Source organism: Bubalus bubalis, chromosome 23, assembly GCF_019923935.1.
Source record: "Bubalus bubalis isolate 160015118507 breed Murrah chromosome 23, NDDB_SH_1, whole genome shotgun sequence".
Taxonomy (NCBI): Eukaryota; Metazoa; Chordata; class Mammalia; order Artiodactyla; family Bovidae; genus Bubalus; species Bubalus bubalis.
This window is the reverse complement of record NC_059179.1, coordinates 34,872,077-34,891,515: the sequence shown is the minus strand read 5'-3', so window position 1 is coordinate 34,891,515 and position 19,439 is coordinate 34,872,077. Positions and strand designations below refer to the sequence as shown.

Here is a 19,439-nt window from a genome sequence, read left to right as displayed (position 1 = left end):
ATTGCCGCAGCCCACACCAGCATCACCACTCGGGTTGGGTCGTGGTTCACACAGCCAGTGTCAATCTTGAGTCGAGATGATCTTGAGTGCCCTGTGGCATGGGCCGCCATGGATCAGCGCTGCATCGGAAGTTGACTCACTGATGGGTCCCCCTTGCCTGCCCACAGCGGAGCTCAAGCTGGTGCTGGAAATCCTAGGCTTTTCCTGACTGGCCCTGGCCCCGCCCACTGCGGGTCGCCCCGCCCACAGTTCCCTGGCCACTGTGCGGCCGCCCTGCCCACAATGTCCTGCCCACGACGCCCCGCCCACTGCTCGGCCACCCCTCCCTCCTTGAATCTCGCCCTCCAACTCTTCCAAAAACACTGTGAGTTCCCTGAACGCACCATGCCCTCTCCGCCTCTGCAGCTTTGCCAAGGGTATGTCTTCTGTACGAGGTCCAGCTCTTCTAGGCGGTGGAGAGATGTGAGGACCTGGCCCCACGGACAGAAGGTAATGTCAGTGTTGACTATCTGAAATTAGTTGCCCACAGCTCTTTGGGGTTACCGTGTGAGTTTCCCATGGGCTCCATTGGCCCTAAATCAAAGGCCAGCCCGAGTTCACACCCTGTCTCGGAGCCTGCCTTGATGGCCCAGCCCAACCTGCCCCAGTAAATTCTTTGCATGCCTATGGGTGAACATCACGTTTGGTGCTTTTCAACTGTTGCCTAATACTGCTAGTTTTGCCTGTGCTTCTGCTCTTCAGCTGAACTGCAGGGAAATGGTCTCCATGTTGAGTGCTTTGTGTTAGCCTCCCCTTAACTGGATCCCTCAGGACAGCCCTAGGAGCAGATGATTGTAGCTCCTCTGTAACAGGTGAGGAAACCAAAGCTCCGAGGCTAATTAAACATGCTCAGACGGTAAAGCATCTGTTTACAATGCGGGAGACCCGGGTTCGAGCCCTGGATTGGGAAGATCCCCTGGAGAAGGAAATGGTAACCCACTCCAGTATTCTTGCCTGGAGAATCCCATGGATGGAGGAGCCTGGTGGGCTACAGTCCACAGGGTCGCAAAGAGTCGGACTGAGCGACTTCACTTTCACTTCACTTTCCTGGAGAAGGAAATGACAATCCACTCCAGTACTATTGCCTGGAAAATCCCATGGACGGACGAGCCTGGTGGGCTACAGTCCACGGGGTCGCAAAGAGTCGGACACGACTGAGCTACCTCACTTTCACTTTCACTTTCAATCACTCAGGGAGCCGCAAAGCTGGGATTCTCCAGGTCTGTTCCACTGTGGATCCTGTGCTGCTTTTGTGTCTCACCACCTGTGACTTTCTGAAAGCAAGGACTACGTCCCCCACGTTCTACATCTTTGGGGGGTGCACTATGCAGAGGAGCCTCTCAGTGTGAGACTGGCCAGTCCCCTTCAGTACTCTCACCAAGGCACACTTATACATAGTGCTTGGGCTTCCCAGGTGGCACTAATGGTAAAGAACCCACCTGCCAATGCAGGAGACATAAGAGTCGCGGGTTCAATCCCTGGGTCAGGAAGATCCTCCCCGGAGAAGAAAATGGCAACCACTCCAGTATTCTTGCCTGGAGAATCCCATGGACAGAGGAGCCGGGTGGGCTACAGTCCATAGGGTCACAAACAGTCAGACATGACTGAAGCGAAGCATTCTTTTTTTCTTTTCTGGGGGGTACTAATTAGCTGTGCGCCTCGGGGCCAGTCATTGAACCTCTTTAGGCCTCAGTTTGCTCGTCTGCAAAATTGATAATAAGACCCATCAGAAGATCTTTGCTAAACATGACAACTTCTAAAAGGAAATGACAATTTTATTAATTCTGTAGTGTCAATTTCAAAGACTTTTCAGAAGTGACATTGAAATCAGTCTGAAAATTCACTTCAACTTTTAAAAAGTATCATGTACATGAAATTAGTGTCTAATATTGAGCCTTGTATTCTAATCTTAACCTGAAATTAAAAAGTAAACAATCTATTTTTGGTTTCTGTGTTTGTAAAAATAGTGAGTTGTTGCAGCAGCTACACTAAATAATAAAAACGTGTCTCTCACAGTGAAGAGGAGCAGTGTTTTGTCAGTTGTGTCTCTGGCTTTTACTAAAGAAAGTTATAAATTCACAAAAAAAGATGGTTGCTAAATCCTAACACCTGTTGAGCACAGCACAGGTGCTAGCATGTCGTCATTGGTCAGGAAGCTTGAGTGATCTTTATTAAGGATAATTAGCCACTTAGACTTGAAGAATCCCCAAAGCTCCCTGAACTGCAGTTTCCTCATGAGTAAATTAGGAATGAATACCTTCTCTGGCTTCTCTTGTGGGGTTGTGAAGCCAGATGAAGTAGAATGTTCAGAAACAGGAAAGTACTGTTTACAGATGATATTGTGTAATGAGGGTTTCTGGCACTTGGACCGGGTCTGCTATTATTTTGTTTTATTTCTATGGATGTATGCTTACTTGACAATGTTACTAGTTTCAGGTGTACGGTAAAGTGATTCAGTTATGTGTATATTTGTATCTTTTTTTTTAGATTATTTTCTCTTATCTGCTAAGTCACTTCAGTCGTGTCCGACTCTGTGCGACCCCAGAGACGGCAGCCCACCAGGCTCTGCCATGAGTGCTGTATAATAGGTCTTTGCTGGTTATCCATTTTAGATATAGTAGTATTTATATGTTAATCCCAAACTCCTAATTTATCCCTCCTCCCCTTTCCCCTTGGTAACCATAAGTTTGTTTTCTGTGTCTGGGGGTCTGTTTCCATTTTGTATATCAGTTCATTTGCATCATTTTTTTAGATTCCACATTATAAACAGTATCATAATATTTGTCTTTGGCTTACTTTGTATGATGATCTCTAGGTCCATCCATGTTGCTGCAAATGGCATTATTTCACTCATTTCTGTGGCTAATATTCCATTTTATATAATAAATATTTTAAAAGTTGCAGTGTGTATATACACACACCCCGCAATTTCTTATTTTAATATTTATTTACTGGCTGTGCTGGGTCTTTGTTGCTGCTCAGGTTTTCTCTGGTTGCAGCGAGCAGGGGCTACTCTTCATTGCAATGTGCAGGCTTCTCACCGTGGTGGTTTATCGTGTTGTGGAGCACAGGCTCTAGAAGTGTGGTCTCTAGTAGTTGAGGCTCGCAGGCTCTAGAGCTTGGGCTCGGTTGTGGCATACAGGCTTGGTTGCCCCGCAGTGTGTGGGATCTCCCTGGACCAGGACCGACCTCATGTCTCCTTCATTGGCAGGTGAATTCCTGACCACTGGACCACCAGGGAAGTCCTATACTGCAACTTCTTTATCCGTTCGTCCATCCATGGACATTTAAGATGCTTTCGTATCTTGGCTGCTGTGAATAGTGCTGCTCTGAACTTTGCGGTGCGTGCATCTCTTTTCTAATTTGGTTGCGCTGGGTTTTAGTTGTGGCACGTGGAATCTTCACTGTGGCATGTCGGTTCTTAGTTGGGGCATTCAGGATCTAATTTCCGATCAGGGATCAACCAGAGCTCCCTGCATTGGAGCTCAGAGTCTTAACTGCTGGAGCTCCAGGAAGTCCCTATCTTTTTGAATTATAGTTTCCTCCAGATATATGCCCAGGAGTGGGACTGTAGAATCATATGGTAGACCTATGTTTAGTTTCTTATGGAACCTCCATACTGTTCCCCGTGATAGCTGCACCGATTTACGTTCCTACCAGCATTCTACTACTACTTTAAGTAGTCTGATCATTCAAGAATTTTAGTTTTTGTTCTGGGCTTTTTTTCATCTCTGGTCTTTATATGAATTCTCCAACATTAAAACAAGCCCACAATGTGTCTTATATGCTTCAATAACAGCACTCTCTTTGTCCAGTAATCATTTAAGATTGAGAGCCCCTGAGGATGTGCTGCTGCTGCTGCTAAGTCGCTTCAGTCGTGTCCGACTCTGTGCGACCCCACAGACAGCAGCCCACCGGGCTCCCCCGTCCCTGGGATTCTCCAGGCAAGAACGCTGGAGTGGGTTGCCATTTCCTTCTCCAATGCATGAAAGTGAAAAGTAAAAGTGAAGTCGCTTAGTCGTGTCCGACCCTCAGTGACCCCATGGACTGCAGCCTACCAGGCCCCTCCATCCAAGGGATTTTCCAGGCAGAAGTACTGGAGTGGGGTGCCATTTCCTTCTCCGAATTAGCTGTGTAACTAGTGACAATTTGCCTAACTTCTCTAAGCCTCAATTTTAATTTATATAAAATAGGAATAATCATAGCAATTTGCTGTTGTTCAGTCACTAAGTCGTGTCCAATTCTTTGTGACCCTATGGACTACAGCACTCCAGGCTTCCCTGTCCTTCACCATCTCATGGACTTGCTCAACTCATGTCCATTGAGGCAGTGATGCCATCCAACCATCTCATCTTCTGTCATCCCCTCCTGCCTTCAATAATAATAATAATAATACGTACCTCAAAGAGCTGTTGTGAGAATCAAGTAGAATAGGACTGGGCATGATATGAAATACTCACTCAAACATTAGCTTCTTTTTTTTTAATTAATTAATTAATTTGGCTGTGCTGGGTCTTAGTTGCAGCATGTGGAATCTTCGATCTTTGTTGCGTATTCAAGCTCTTAGTTACAACATGTGAGATCTGGTTCCCTGACCAGGGATCTGGGCCCTCTGCAGTGGAAGCATGGAGTCTTAACCACAGGACCACCAGGGAAGTCACAAAAATTAGCTTTTATTTATGAAGCTGCTGCCATGTAGTGAGGACTCACTGTGTGCCCATCCTGAGCTAAGCATCTTACATGCACTGTTTCATGGAGCCCCTTATATTGCTTCTGCTTTCCATGAAACAGACCCAAGGACCAAGTGCTTTATACACGATCGGCCTATGGGATTCAGACCCCATATCCCCAGTTCCAAGCTCAAAATGTAAGCAAGTATCATGCAGAGAAGGGCTCAGGTGCCCCCACAGGTACTGCAGGAGCCAAACCACCCACAATGGAAGCATTATAAGGTGCCAGCTTGCAGGGGCCGGGCGGGGGGTTGGCGGGGGAGGGGGGCGGTGGTGCAGGGCTCAGCTTTTCCCAAGGGGTTTTAAAGCTGGGTAGATTTTTCCAGCTTACTCGAGGGATAGAAACACCAGCTGCAAAAGACTTGAGACTCATTGCCATGAAAGATGACTTTGGTTCCAGAAAGATATTTCCAATTGTATGACTCACTTCAAAGCAACCAAAGGCAGCAGAGGCTGAGCTGCCAGTCCTTACAGTATCTGGGGACATTTCCTTGGGGCTTGAGAAAGCCACCAGTCCTACTTAACTCCTGCCCCCACCCCTCACCCCCAACCCCGTTGCTGGAAGGGGGCCTCGCTCCACCTCCCTTCAGGATCAAACAAGCTTGCCTGGGTGTGTCACGAGCCCTGCCCTGCTGGACACAGCCCATTGTTGGCCGGAAAGCCCTGGGAAGGGTGGGAACTTGTGCTAACAGCTTTTGAGAAAGCCCAGGATGGTCAGAGGACCAGTGCCCAAAGCTCAGCCCCAAATTTGCAGACCTGCCTCCACACCTAAATTCCCTTCTCCCCTACAGCAGCCAGGACTCTGACTAAAGGAATGCCCCTTCTATCCTATAGCACACAGGGGAGGGCTGTAGCAAGTCAGGGCTCCGCTCCAGAGGAGGGTGTAATCTGACCACATTTCTTTCAGTTTCCAATCTCAACTGGTTAAAAAACCCTCTTCAGGGCCTGTCATTGTGCTAAGCACAATAGCAGCCCCTGGAGAGGTTTTTCTGTATTTATTTGTGCTGTCCCCCACCACTGCTTCGTGTAAACTCAACCCTTCCCATCAGATAAAAAGAAAAGTTGGCTTGGGAAAACCTCCCTCCAAAGCAGAGACTGTTTCTGCTTTGTCCTGAGTGTGTTTTACTTGTGGGCCCTCCCAGAACATCCTGGGATGTTCCAGAAGGCCTCGAGGCAGGGCAGAGCCTCCTAGCTTTCAGAAGCAAAGCTTGAGAACCAGACTGGAGGGTATGTGAGTCCAGATGGTCTAAGAAGAAGATGAATGGTGATGGTCTGATGGCGGCACCTGATGTTCTTTGAGAGCCTCCGGACTCAGTACTTTGTATAGATGATTTCATCTGTGAAAGGTAAACCCCTGACTGGGAGACGCACTAAAAAGTGGGTGGGACTCTAGCCCTTCCCATCAAGTCAAACAGGCATAGTCCTCCTAAGGCTGTCAAGGCTCTCTGGGGTCTCCTCATTAGCACACGGCTTCTGTGTGTGCCTGCTAAGTCACCGCAGTTGTGTCTGACTCTTTGCAAGCCTGTGGACTATAGCCTACCCGGCTCTTCTGTCCATAGGATTCTCCAGGCAGGAATACTGGAGTGGACTGCCATTTCCTACTCCAGGGGATCTTTCTGACCCAGGGATCGAACCCTTGTCTCTTAGGTCTCCTGCATTGGCAGACGAGTTCTTTACCACTGGCGCCACTGGGAAGTCCACATGGCTTCTAAGGTTTGCAAAAGGACCATCTTTGCACAGACCAATCCCAACCTTTCTCTGCAAGGTGGAGCCTGGCCAGGAATAACAACCTTTTGCTCTCAACTGGGCACATGCTGGCACAGAAAATGTAGGTTCTTTAATTCCTGCTATTGTCCCCAAACATATGCTTCATAATGAAAAGTTAGGAAATGTTGTGAGCAGTTACATTCCCATCAGATAGGAGTCAAAGCCGGCTGGATTGCCCTGCTTTTCTTTTTCTTTTTTTTTAATAAATAGAACAAATACTTCTTCCTCCACATAAAAATAAGGCTTTTCAGACAACTCAGATTAAATTGCTAGTATTTATTATCATTTTAAAATTTTTTGAATTTTATTTTATTTTTATTTATTTGGCTGCACCGGATCTTTCTTAGTTGTGGCACGAAGAATCTTTAGTTGCAGCACGTGAATGCTTACTTGCAGCATGTGGGATCTAGTTGTCTGACCAGGGATTGAACCCAGATCCCCTGCACTGGTAGTGTGGAGTCTTAGCCACTGGACCACCAGGGAAGTCCCTTATTAATGATTATTTGAGTCAAATGGCTTCCACTGTAAAAGTGGCACTTTTACAGGCATCGCCTCTGACCCCCACAGGCAACCTGGGGAGCTGCTGCTGCCCTCGGTACACACATCGGAGCATGGCTGATTTGTCCAAACTCACACGGAGAACTGGGGGAGAGTCAAGGTGTGGCCCCAGGGCTAACAGAAAAGCTCACGCTTCAGTCCACAAGGAGATTCTGATTCTGTAGGTCTGGGGAGGGAGCTGGGGGGAAGCTGTCACCTAAAGCAAAATATCAAAGTTCCCAGGTGCGGGACTTCCCTGGTGGTCCAGTGGTTAAGCCTCCATGCTCCCAATGCGGGGGTCCTGGGTTCCATCTCTGGTCAGGGAGCTCCATCCCTCCTGTCTCAACTAAGACCCAGTACAGTCAAACTAAAATAAATAAAGAATTAAAAAAAAAAAAAAAGCTTCCAGGTGATTCTGATGATCAACCAAGCTTGGGAAGCTCCGGCCCACACCGCGCAGCCTCAGGTTTAGAGTGGAACTGGCCTGTGACTCACCAAACATCCATCTGCAGACCTTGTTACTCACCGTCACCCTAGTGTCACCCAGAAGTCAGACCAGGGCCTGGGAAGTCTGCCCTCGTGAAGAGGCCTGTGAGCGCCAGAGGACTCCTTAGAAATCACAGGCCCCGTCCTTTACACAGCAGGGCGTCCAGCTCTCTGAATCAGAATCTGTCCAAATGTCAGCTCCTTTGCAAGGAGATGAAGGAGATTGTCTCTCTTTAAAGAAAGAAGCGTGAGATGAGCGAGAACGGGTCAGGTGCCCAGTCTCTCAAAGGAAAAACAATCCACTGGCATCTCTCCTCTTTTTCTCCACTTGAGAAACCCCTGAAGGGTGAAAGCCTGCCCTCAAAATCCCATTATTCTACCAAACAGCTTATTTTTTTCCCTAGTGTGCTCACTGTTCTTTCAATCTATTGTTTGCTGGTGGTGGTGGTTTAGTCACTAAGTCATGTCTGACTCTTGAGACCTCATGGACTGTAGTCCACCAGGCTCCTCTGTCCATGGAATTCTCCAGGCAAGAATACTGGGGTGAGTTGCCATTTCCTTCTCCAGGGGATCTTCCCCACCCAGGGATCGAACCCAGATCTCCTGCACTGCAGGTAGTCTCCTGCATTGTTTGCTGGTAGGGTGCATGTACAAAATGCTAGTCTTGAGTTTTCTGTGGAGATAGTTGCTCCAGGGAAATTTGGGAACTATCTTTAGGCCTAGCTGGAGGGAGAATAAGAACAGGGAAACCAAGAGTTATGTCTGCAAACTTCTCTTTTACATAAACGTGGTTTTTTATTTTTGAATCCTTATATGTAAAGCATCTACAGTGAGTTGAAAACTGTCCCTCAAAAGATAGGTCCACCCAGAACCTTAGAATATTCCCTTATTTGGAATTAGGGTCTTTGAAGATGTGATTCAGGCAAGGGTCTGGGAGTAAGAGCATCCTAGATTCAGGTGGACCCTAAATCTCATCGTACATGCCTTTATGCTGCTAAGTCACTTCAGTTGTGTCTAAGTCACTTCAGTTGTGTGACCCCAGGGATGGCAGCCCACCAGGCTCCCCCGTCCTTGGGATTCTCCAGGCAAGAACACTGGAGTGGGTTGCCATTTCCTTCTCCAATGCATGAAAGTGAAAAGTGAAAGTGAAGTCGCTCAGTCGTGTCAGACTCCTAGCGACCCTTATAAGACACTCAAAAGGAGAAAACAGAGATACACACAGAGACAAAGACCATATGAAGGCAAAGACAAAGATTAAAGTTGTGTTGGGCTTCCCTGGTGACTCAGTGGTAAAGAATCCACCTGCAATGCAGGAGATACCAGTTTGATCCCTGAGTTGGGAAGACCCCCTGAAGAAGATCATGGAAACCCACTCCAGTATTCTTGCCTGGAGAATTCCATGGACAGAGGAGCCTGGAGGGTTATAGTCCATGGGGTCACCAAAGAGTCAGACATGACTGCGTGACTAGACAGCAACCATCATAAGCTCAGGAGTTACCCATCTGAAAGAGGCAAAGAAGTATCCTCATCTAGCACCTTGAGCAGGATCATGGCTCTGCCTTCACCTTGATTTTGAACTTCCGTATTCTGCAATGATGAGAGAATGAATTGCTGTCATCTTGAGCCATCCAGTTTCTGCTCATTTGTCATGGCAGCTCTAGGAAGTTAATATCGCATTTTTATCAGTGAAAAAAGGTCTCTAACTCCTCAGCAGGATGGAGCAAGCATTGGTCTAAACCAGATACCTCCATCGTGCTGACCTAGGTCCCCAGGGCACTGTGATGCCTCTGCCCAGGTGTGGAGACACAAGGCCTCCTTCTCCAACACCAGAGAGGCAGACAAGGGTCAGATTTTTCTCTTTCTAGAAGAAACGTTCAACATTTGCCTGGCTATCAATTGGCTGGCCAGGCAGGCATCAATGGCCCAACCTGGTTAGAATGTTTTCAGGAGGTAAGGCCTGAAGCAGGCACAGCCCACCTTGGGCGTCCCTGGACAGAACCGAGCCGGCCAATCAGGTGGCGTCTCCTCCTCCCTCAAGGGACTTTGCTCTTTAGAGCCTGGCCCTTGGCGAGGCTAGAAGCAGTGAGGGTATTGATGTAAACGTCCGTCTGCCAGTGTGCAGGGCCAGAGGGGCCTGTGAGTTCACCTCTCTCTGTGACTGTCAGGAGCTCTGGGTGCTGACTCCTTCAATCCAGGGCCACTACCCAGCAGCATGACCTGGACAAGCTACTCCTGCCTCAGTTTCTGCATCCCTGTACCCAATGAGAAGAAAGATGCTGATTATCCCAGGAGTTGCTGAGAGGATTATGCGTGAGAAACACTCAACAATTACGCATGAGATAACACAGGCCCATTTGTTGCTGTTCAGTTGCTAAGTCCGGTTCTACTCTTTGTGACCCCATGGGCTGCAGCACGCCAGGCTTCCCTGTCCTCACTGTTTCCTGGAGTTTGCTCATATTTATGTCCATTGAGTTGGTGATGGTATCTCACCATCGCTTAGGCCCATGTTAACACCATAATAAAAGGTTAGAAAAATATTGTTATTGTTACTAAATTAGTATTTAGTATTGGGTATTATCAGCATGAGGGGGAAAGAGTCTATATATTAATGGCTTAAAACCTGATTGAAAATGTCTGGATCCTAGGAGCTTATTAAAAATGTAACTCCCAGGTCCCTCACCACCAGATAAATTTAATAGAGGACTTAGTAATGTGTGTGTGTGTGTATGTGTGTGTGTGTGTGAGTGTGTGTGTGAGAGAGAGAGAAAGAGAGAGGGAAGGAGGGAGGGAGGAAGGCAGATTAATAACAAAACTCTCATGTGATTCTGGGGCTGGTGGTTTACAAATTATAATTTTTAAAAACATTGCCCAAATTAGGCTGTTCCCTAGAACCATGAAGTTTATTTTAATTATTAATCACTAAGAAGGGACTGCATTTGCTTTGAAACTAAAATCGAAATCTTGACATCTCATTTCCATTTTCTGTAATTGGTTACTTTGAAACGGTACAGAATGCCAAGGTCATAAAGTTTATTTTAATGAGTCTTTTCCTGCCCGTAGAAAGTGCTTAAGTTCACATCACTAAGCTTTATGCTCCTCATTTCTCAACCTATATAATTGGAAAAGATAAATGACAACAGCACAGCATTCTAAAGCAATTTTGTTTTTTTGCAGTCTGGGACAAAATGTCCTGTCAAAGCTTCAGTGCTCTTTCAGATCTTTCGAGAGGTGAGAATGGTCTGCACAGGCCGCTCCCAGTACAGCTGCCACGCCCCTTCTCTAGCCCAGTCCCCGCACCTTCTAGGTCTGCTGCTCTGAGGCCCCAGGGTGCCTCTCGTGTTGCTGCTGACAGGGGGCTGAGGGACCCCCTGTAAAACGTTCCAAAACAGGTTGGTGCTTGGTCTGCATGAATCCCCCCAGAATTCCAGTGTTGAAATCCTAATGCCTGAAGTGATGGGATCAGGAGGTGAGGCCTTTGTGGGGGTGATGAGGTGATGAGGGCAGAGCCGTCATGAGATTAATGTCCTTATAAAAGAGGCTCCAGCAAGACCCCTCAGCCCCTTCTGCCTTGTGAGGACAGAAGCGGAAGTCTGCAAACTGGGTGTGGCCCTCATACACCCCTTGTTGGCACGCCAACCTCAGACCGCCAGCCTCCAGGGCTGTGAGAAACACATTTCTGTTGTAAAGAACCCAGTCCATGGTATTTTTGTTGTAACAGCCTGAGATAGGACGTGATCTTCCAGACAAACTGAATTTTTCCTCCAGTCTCTGAGTTTGCAAGCCTTGAATGGAGAAAGTCCACTTACCTTCTCCCTGCCCAGGGAGCCACAAAGTGGGTTTTTCATGAAAACTCTAGCATGTGGGGGAGGGGGAAATAGAGGGAAAATGAGAGAGAGAAGTCCTGCAAGTTTGACCCTTAACTTTTCACATCTGACCTCCACCTGAACTCAAGCTAGAATGTCTGCCATTCCGGGGGTTCATGTGTTATTTCTCTAGCATGCTTTTTACTTTGGCTTCCTAGGTGGCGCAGTGGTAAAGAATCCACCTGCCAATGCAGGAGAGGCAAGAGACACTTGTTCGATCCCTGGGTCTGGAAGGTCCCCTGGATAAGGAAATGGCAACCCACTCCAGTATTCTCGCCTAGAAACTTCCATGGACAAAGTAGCCTGGTGGGCTACAGTCCATGGGGTTGCAAAGAATTGGACATGACTGGGCGACTGAGCACACTTTTTACTTGGATGTGTTTCAGATTTTGAAAACATCCCACCATTTGGTTAGTTGTATACTCGATTTCTGCTTACCGGGTGATGTGATCAGCATTGCTGTAAGAAGGCCGCTTAGGATGAAGTAACTCTCTGGGAATCGTGAGCCACCAGGAGGCATTCCAGCATCTAACGCACAGTAGGTGCTCTACAGTGCATTGTCAAGAAATGCTTTTTCCTGGTTGCTCTAATTCTTCATTCTCATTGTGATAAGCAGGCTAAAATTATTCTTTTATCTCACTTTTTAATTTCAATAACATCTATTTAGTACCTAGTGTGAAAGACATGACACTTGGTGTTATGGAAAATATGAACATGAATAAAATAAGGGGTGGGCACTAGAGGGAGCCAGGTGAGGTGCCGAAGGCTCACAATTTAAGGACACCTCACTCCCAGGGTCACACAAATATTGATGTTTAGATAACATGATCCCTCAAGGAGCTTGAAGGGTGGAAAGCAATATGGACAAGTATATCATAGATTAGATTTAGGACCTAAAGTAGATGAAAAAGTTCATGAGATAAAAAAATAAAATAGACCAGAGACCTAAATGTAAAACCTAAACCTATGCATTTCCTAGAAGAAAACATAAGGGAAATTGTTCATGACTTTGATTTAGGCAAAGACTTCTTAGATATGATACCAAAAGCATGATTCAGAAAATTTTAAAAGTGATAAATTGGTCTTCATTAAAATTAAGAACTTAGGCTCTTCAAAAGGGCTCCCTAGGTGGCACAAGTGGTAAAAATCCACCTGCCAATGCAGGAGACGCAAGAGACTCGGATTTGATCCCTGGGTCAGGAAGATCCCCTGGAGAAAGAGAATGAAACAACAAGCCTCAGGTGGGAAAAATATCTTTGCAAATCACCTATCTGCTAAAGTACTGGCATCCAGGAAACATAAAAATTCTCACCACGTGCTGGCAAGAATGCAGGACAACTGGACTCTCACACACTGCTGGTGGGGATACAGAATGATACAACGGCTCTGGAAAACAATTTGACAGTTTCTTGAAAGTTAAACATACACTGGTCATATGAGAGCACAGTCCATCTCCTAGGTCTTCATCCAAGTAAAACCAGAACCTTGGCTCCTATGAAACCTGTCCCTGAGTGTTTACACTGCCATGATTCAAACTGCCTAAAGCTGGAAACATCCCAAATGTTCTTTGACTGGGGAACAGATAAACTGTAGTTCTTCTATACCATGAAATAGTACTCGACAATAAAAAGGAATGAGCTCTTACAGTAACATGGGTGAAGTGCGAAGTCATTAGCTGAGTGGAAGAGAAGCCAGAATCAAAAAGACACAGATATGTGATTAGATTTATATTCTGGATATGATATTCTGGATATGATATTCTATCATGATATTCTGGAAAAGGCAAAACTATAGGGATAGAAAACCACAAATCAGAGGTTTCCGGGAAATAGGGAAGGGGGAGAGTTAACTATAAAGCAATACATGGAAAATTTGGGATGAGATGAAATGTTCTACATCTTAATTGTGATGATTTTGTGACTATGCATTTTTCAAAACTCATGGACCTGCACACCAAAAATGTTGATTTTTCTATAAAAATTTATTAAAATAAAAGCAATTCAAGTCAACACATTTTTATTGCAGTACTAGTGTACTGGGATCTGTGAGATGTTATAAAAGGAATGTGATACATACCCAAACTGGCTTACAGTCTTGCTATAAAGTAGGCAGTAGGAGCTATGTTGAGCACTTGAGATAAAATAGCAAATAGACATTAATCCGGAGAAGGCGATGGCACCCCACTCCAGTACTCTTGCCTGGAAAACCCCATGGGTGGAGGAGCCTGGTAGGCTGCAGTCCATGGGGTCGCTAAGAGTCGGACACGACTGAGCGACTTCACTTTCACTTTTCACTTTGATGCATTGGAGAAGGAAATGGCAACCCACTCCAGTGTTCTTGCCTGGAGAATCCCAGGGACGGGGGAGCCTGGTGGGCTGCTGTCTCTGGGGTCGCACAGAGTCGGACACGACTGAAGTGACTTAGCAGCAGCAGCAGACATTAATCCAGTAACTCGACAAATATAAACAGAGGGGTATGAGTGTGTAAAGAATTAATGGCCTGATTGATTCTAGACCATTTGCAAAGCATTCTTGGGGCCATGCTTCTATTTGAGTTGCAAGTGGGCTGGATGTGGGCTGCAATGGGGAGGAGGGTGGAAGGGTTGAGAGTAGCATACAGGCCGATGGCTGAGTTTCTGGGTTGTGCAACAGAAGAGGTGGTGGAACCTGTAGTGTGCTTTGGAAGAGGAGCAGGTTTGGGGTGGAGAGGAGAGCGTGAGCAAGGGCTGAATGAATGAACAATGATGGAGAGGAGAGCGTGAGCAAGGGCTGAATGAATGAACAATGATGGAGAGGAGAGCGTGAGCTTTGGAAGAGGAGCAGGTTTGGGGTGGAGAGGAGAGCGTGAGCAAGGGCTGAATGAACGAACAATGGTGGAGAGGAGAGCGTGAGCAAGGGCTGAATGAACGAACAATGGTGGAGAGGAGAGCGTGAGCAAGGGCTGAATGAACGAACAATGGTGGAGAGGAGAGTTTGAGCAAGGGCTGAATGAATGAACAATGGTGGAGACGAGAGCGTGAGCCCAACGTATGAACAAGGGCTGAACCACAAGGGCAACAGCTGAGCACGGGCATAGCTACGCACTGCGTACAAAGCAGTGTACATGAATATTTACAGCAGCAGCATTTATAATAGACCCAAAGTGGAAACAAATCATTGTCCAGCAACTGATGAATTCATAAATAAAATGTGATATAGCCATATAATGGAATGTTACTTGAAAATATAAAGGAACAAGTTCTGATACATACTGTAACATGGATGAACCTTGAAAACATTATGCCAATTGAAAGAATCCGCAGAAAAGACAGTGGAATGGAATGTCTTTGGGGATATTAAATAATTCCATTTATTTCCAGAACAAGCAGATCTGTCGATTCAGAAGATAGATTAGTGATTGCCTAATGCTGAGGGAATGGGGAGAATGGGGTGATGACTGATAGGTATAAGATTTCCTCTTAGGGTGATAAACATGTTCTAAAATTAATTGTGGTGATGGTTGTTGTTGTTCAGTCCCTGCTGCTAAGTCACTTCAGTCGTGTCCAACTCTGTGCGACCCCAGAGACGGCAGCGCACCAGGCTCCCCCGTCCCTGGGATTCTCCAGGCAAGAACACTGGAGTGGGTTGCCATTTCCTTCTCCAATGCATGGAAGTGAAAAGTGAAAGTGAAGTTGCTCAGTCGTGCCCGACTCTTCGCGACCCCATGGACTGCAGCCTACCAGGCTCCTCCGCCCATGGGATTTTCCAGGCAAGAGTGCTGGAGTGGGGTGCCATTGCCTAGCTGTGTCCAGCTCTTTGCAACCCCATGAACAGTTGCACCACTCTATTAATATAGTAAAAAGCATTAAATGGTATACTTTAAATGGGTGATTTGCACAGTATGTCAATTATATCTCAATAAAAAATGTTTTTAAAAGGAAGAAAGATAATCTGTATTAAGATGTTTTTTGATGTTCTATTTAGAACTTTGAAATCTAGTAATCACTCCAATACCCCTCCATGGGAGGATGATTATAAAAATTATGACATAGCAATTACTTGGAATTCAACACAGCAATTAAAAATACATTCAATGACAAAGAAGGGCAGTTAATTTGAAAAAATGTAAACAGAGTTTTATTTTTATTGTAAAACCCAAAAGCTATATAGTGGAGAAAGATGCAGTCGATTTTGGAGAAGAATGAGATTCAACCAAGTGTTGACTGGAGATGCAGAAGGATGGGAGATTGGAGAAAGTGGAAATCAAGAGCTAGGGCAGGGATCTTGCCTGGTGGTCCAGTGGCTGAAGACTCCATGCTCCCAGTGCAGCAGGCCCAGGTTCAATCCCTGGTCAGGCAACTGGATCTCACATGTCGCAACTAAGAGTTTGCATGCAACAACTGAAAAAAAAAAAGAGCATTGTGTTTCCAGAGCTCTGTCATTAGAGGTTCTGAAGTGGTGTGTTAGCTTTTTCCCTAGTGGACAATGGGCAAGAAGTTTGAGCAGGAAGGATATACATATATGGCTTAGGATGAGGGTGTTAAATTGGTTCTATGCCCATGAAAGAAAGCACTGGAAGAAAAACTACATTCTAAGCTCTTAGCTCTTTCCTTTACCTCTCTCCTCCACCCACCCCACCCCACCCCAGTCCAAAACTTAAGCCCTAGATAAATGCACCCACAACCTGTTTTTGAATATTCACTCAATAGCAGATATTACGCTGTTTTTTCTGTGCTTCATCCTGGAGCATCCTTACAACATGTCTATGAAGTAGGTATTATTATTATCCCCATTTTACAGATGATGAATGCTCAATGTCACACTGATCATCAGCGATGGACCTGGGATAATTCAGTCATGCCAGCCCTTTAGTCTGAAGGACTGAGTCAAGCTATGACCCAGCTCAGGAAAATCTTTATCATAGCCTCCCAAGTTCTCCCACTTTTCTTTTTTTAATATTTATTTTTACTTATTTATTTAACTGTGCTGGGTCTTAGTTGCGGCATGCAGGATCTGTGTCTGAACCAGGGATCGAACCCCTGCTTTGGGAACACAGTCTTAGCCACTTGGCTGGGGGCGGGGGGTTCCAGCTCTCCCACTCTTACAGCCCCGTTGGAGGTGGCCCATCTGTTGGGGAGACCATGGATTCTAAGACACTGAGCACTGTGATGCCCCCACGTGTTGTTTGAATTGTGAGAGTATTTTGTGTGGGAGGATGTGAATCCTACCAAGAGCCCTGAGGTGGGTGGGGCCGACCCAAGAGCCCATCCACAGGTCACGCACACGGGCAGCTGCATTCTCTCAACAGTCCAAGTTGAGAGACTGGACTCTTACCATATGTGTTAACAGGTTACTCTTTTTCTGAGAAAACTGCTCCTCAAGTGCTTTTTTTAAAAAAAGAAAAACGATTGTTCTTGGCTCCAGACCCCACACCCCAGGCCCTTCCGCTCTGGGACCTTCCGTAAACATTACTTGAATTACACTAAAAATTCTAATCGGGTGACAGAACGAGGTCCCCAGACACTGGCCGATTTTAGTGGCCTGGTTTCAAGTGCTCTGCCCTGGTGGAGCCTCCTTTAATCCCATTTATATTCTCTCAGTTGTTTCTGCCAGGAGAAACGCTGGCTACCTGAGGCTGTTTCCAAACAAAAGGGAAGTTGGAAGAGCCTGGCTAGGAGCCTCCTCTCTCTCTCCAGGCTGTCTCCTCCTGGCCAGCCTTTTCTTCTCCCTCCCTTCTCTCCTCCTAACCCCCTTCTCATCTCCCTCCCCCAGAGTATTTTGATCCTAAAAGAAAAACAAGTACAACTGTGTGATCCAGTTGGAGCACTGAAGCGAGCTCACTGTAACTGAACGTTCAGAATCCTCAGAAACCAGTTGTGACCCCAGGTGCAGAATGGACTTGCCTTGAAGATTTTGTTCCAGAATTTGTTGTTGTTGTTCATTCAGTTACCGAGTTTTATCCAACTCTTTGCAACCCTAGGACTGCAGCACTGCAGGCTTCCCTGTCCTTCACCATCTCCTGGACTTTGTTCAAATGCATGTCCATTGAGTCAGTGATGCCATCCAACCATCTTATCCTCTCTCATCCTCTACTTCTCCTGCCTTCAGTCTTTCCCAGCATCAGGGTCTTATCCAGTGAGTCAGCTCTTGGCATCAGGTGGCCAAAGTATTGGAGCTTCAGCATCAGTCGTTCCAATGAGTATTCAGGGTTGATTTCCCTTAGGATTGACTGATTTGATGTCCTTGCTGTCCAAGGGACTCTCAAGAGTCTTCTCTAGAATTTACCAGCATGAAAATTTCTAGATGCTTTATCATGGGCCTGTGATAAAATAATAGGCAACCATCAGCAGAGAAAGGGAAGCATCATTTCCTGGGTTTGGTTAACTGTGGGAAAGGAAAGCCTGAGAATGTTTGGCTCCCCAATTAGTGGTGCTGGACCAGGGCATCCCCATCGCCTGGGAGGCTGTCACAAAGGCAGATTCTCTGGTCCCACTCCAGATCTTCAGCATCAGAAGCTGAATGTTAACAAGATCCCCAGGTGATTCCTATACATGTTACCATCTAAGAAGCACTCACTTAGTAGATAAGTCATTTTGCCAGTGAAGATGGAGTTTCTGGTCCCCTTTGAGGCTATAAATCCCTTTGTGCAGTTTATCATCCAATAAAGCCCCAGGTGCCATGCTTAGTGTCAGACACAGGGAAGTAGAGATGGAGAGCAGAGACCTGAGTGGGTGGGTGGGTGGATGAGTGGTTGAAATCTTAGCACCAGTTCTAATCCTTGGCACCAAGCAGGACCCTTCTTCCTGTAGAGGGATTTCTGAAACCAGCCATAGCTTTGTTTTCTCTGCCATAGGAGGCATGTGTGCTTAATTGCACCCGACTCTTTGGGCTGTAACCTGCGAGGCTCCTCTGTCCATGGGATTTTTCCAGCAAGAATACTGGAGTGGGTTGCTATTTCCTCCTCCACGGGATCTTCCCGACCCAGGGGTCGAACCTATGTCTCCTGTGTCTCCTGCACTGCAGGCAGATTCTTTACCCACTGAGCCATCAGGGAAGCCATGATAAGAGTGACTCTGTAGGGGGAAGACGCCCTCCCTTCCAGCCGTCTTGATCATTGTTGCATCTAACACCTATTGTGAACTTACGTCTCAGACATGGAATTAAGTGCCTTATGTGTATTGTCTATCTCATGGAATCCTCACAGCCAACCTGTGAGGTGAATAAAAAATCTTGATTTGACTTAAGGGATAAACTGGAGTAGGGAAAAGTTGAGCATGTTGCCCAAGGTCATCAGCTAGAAAGAGGTAGACGGGAGAGTCTAACCTTGACTCCAGAGCCTATATTCTGGTGTTTTTCACCTTTCTTTCATCATCGCCTCTGTTCATGAGCCTTTAAAAAAAAATTATTTATTTAGTTGTTTGGCTGCATCAGGTCTAAGTTACACTTGGGATATTTAGTTGTTGCATGTGGGATCTTAGTTCCCTGAGCAGGGATCACACCCAGGCCCCCTTAGCCACTGGGCCACCAGGGAACTCCCCGTCCAGGAGCCTTTGTAGACATTTTCTCCTAGGTTCTATTTGTGATATTGTGATTTATAACAAGAAATGTATAGCTGTTTAGAAATTTCTAAAACCCTTGAACTTTCCTAAGTGATAAATAAGCATGATAAAGATGTCTTGATATTCATAACAACCCCCTTTCATCACACTCATGTTTATGTTAATGAGGTGATTTTGGAGCGCACCTAAGGATGGGGGCAGGTTACCAGGAGAACCAACCATGTGACTCAAGGGTTAGAACTTTCAGTCCCAACCCCCTGACCCCCATCCTGCCCCCAGGAAGGGGAGAAGGGGATGAAGGTTGAATCAACACTAGTGGCCAGTGATTTAATCAGTAATACCCATGTAATGAAAACTCCATAACAACCCAAAAGGAAAGGGTTCGGAGAACTTCCAGCTTTCATGAATACCTGGAGATTTGGAGATAGCGATGAGCTGGGAGAGGCATGCAGCTCTGTGCCCTTTCCCCAGACCTTGCCC

At 46.3% G+C, this 19,439-nt stretch overlaps 1 protein-coding gene across 1 annotated transcript in view; it reads left to right on the top strand.

Moving 5' to 3' along the window:
- The first annotated feature begins 299 nt into the window (after window positions 1–299).
- The window catches only part of AFAP1L2 (actin filament associated protein 1 like 2), a 144,173-nt gene continuing 125,033 nt past the window's right edge, over window positions 300–19,439 (top strand). Inside the window, exon 1 of the mRNA XM_044935273.2 lies at window positions 300–489. The gene's annotated coding sequence lies outside the window, so the exon portion shown is untranslated. The remainder of the gene's footprint in view (window positions 490–19,439) is intronic.